Source organism: Cinclus cinclus, unplaced genomic scaffold, assembly GCF_963662255.1.
Source record: "Cinclus cinclus unplaced genomic scaffold, bCinCin1.1 SCAFFOLD_40, whole genome shotgun sequence".
NCBI classification, from domain to species: Eukaryota; Metazoa; Chordata; class Aves; order Passeriformes; family Cinclidae; genus Cinclus; species Cinclus cinclus.
The window spans coordinates 961,615-963,244 of NW_026912243.1; positions in this window are offsets into that span (position 1 = coordinate 961,615).

Consider the following 1,630-nt stretch of genomic DNA (forward strand, 5'->3'; position numbering starts at 1 on the left):
CCCAAACATTTGGGAAAAGCCAATACCACAACATGTATTTATAACAAAGAGTGGCCGCAGAGATGCTCTCAGGGCTGGAGGCCCTCTGCTTGGAGCCAGTCTGGGAGAGCTGGGGGTGTTCAGCCTGGAGAAGAGAAGGCTCCAGGGAGAGCTCAGAGCCATTTGCGGTGCCTAAAGGGGCTCCCAAAAGAGATGAGGGGGGACCTTGGACAAGGGCCTGGAATGCCAGGACAAGAGGAATGGCTATCCACTGAGAGAGGATGGGCTTAGAAGAAATTCTTCCCTGTGGGGATGGTGAGGCCCTGGCACAGGTTGCCCAGAGCAGCTGTGGCTGCCCCATCCCTGGAAGTGTCCAAGGCCAGGTTGGAGGGAGCTTGGAGCAACCTGCTGTGGTGGCAGGGGATGGAATAGGATGAGCTTTGAGGTCCCTCCAGCCCAGAGCAGTCTGGGATTCTATGCTGAGGTGAAACATAACCATTGGGATGAGGAATGCAGGGGTTGCCAAGCTGCCGTGGCATCATGGCCATTGGGTGGTCCCTGAGGAGGTCAAAGGGCAGCTCCTGAGGAGACTGGGGCATCTCATTGGGCCAGGACTGCATGGAAATGGGGGTGGCTCCAGCCAGGAAGATGCATTGCTGCCACTCACTGTGACAGACAACATGGGAAATAGACATTTTCAATTGCAAAATAGAGCTTAAAGACTAACTAGGAAATTAGATTAAAGAATGCAAAAGTAGACACATAGGATGCTAACCAGAGCTGGAAGCAGTGGGTAAACAGATAAGAAGGAACCTAGGTGGGTTTTGTGGCAAAGTTATGTAACAAGAAACAGCAGTGCATGCCCTAAGAGAAGTTCAAGGCAAGGGAACTTACAACTTTGGGGGCTCTCAGTGAATACGACCAGCAGGGACCGGATCAGACGACCCTCTAAGACCATAAAAGGACTTCCAGAAAGGGGCAGGGCTGGGTGAAGTAGTTCTAGGAAAAGTAAGGTTCATGTAGGAGCTAGGAAGTACCTTGTGATGAATAGGTATGATGAGCATGGTGGAATGAACACCCCGTTGTAAAGTTTCATGGCCCACATTTGCTTTGAGGAGACATCCTCTGCATATAAATCTTAGTCATTCATCAACAGTAATAGTGGCTCCAGGGATGATCTGTGAGTGGTGTCACCACAACCTGGCCACTTCATACACCTGATCCAGCAGCACGCAGCCCGCTGCTTTGGGCAGTTTTCCATTCACTTGGCCATTCTCTCAGTCCATATCTCACCAGTCGGGCTGTGAGGAGACTGCGTGGCTGTTGAATGTTGTAGCAGCCTGGGGTCAAAGCCCCTGGCTGCCACCGATGTACCCGGATAGGGAGTTCCGCAAGGAACGGCCTCTCCTGGCGTCTCAGGCAGGCTTCAGCCACAAGGTAGCAAGATGCAAGCGGTGCCTGGAGTTCAGGCAATCAGCTCTTAGAGTGATGTCAGCTCCAAGTGATTTCAGCTGGGCTTGCAAGGTACTTTGGCCGGCGCACAGAAATGAGAGCGGGAGCGCTGTGTAGAGGTTCCGCAGGGTTCTTTATTGTCTTCTGACAAGGGGAGTCCAGGGACAGCAGCATTCCAGTGAACTGGGTAAAAGTAGGG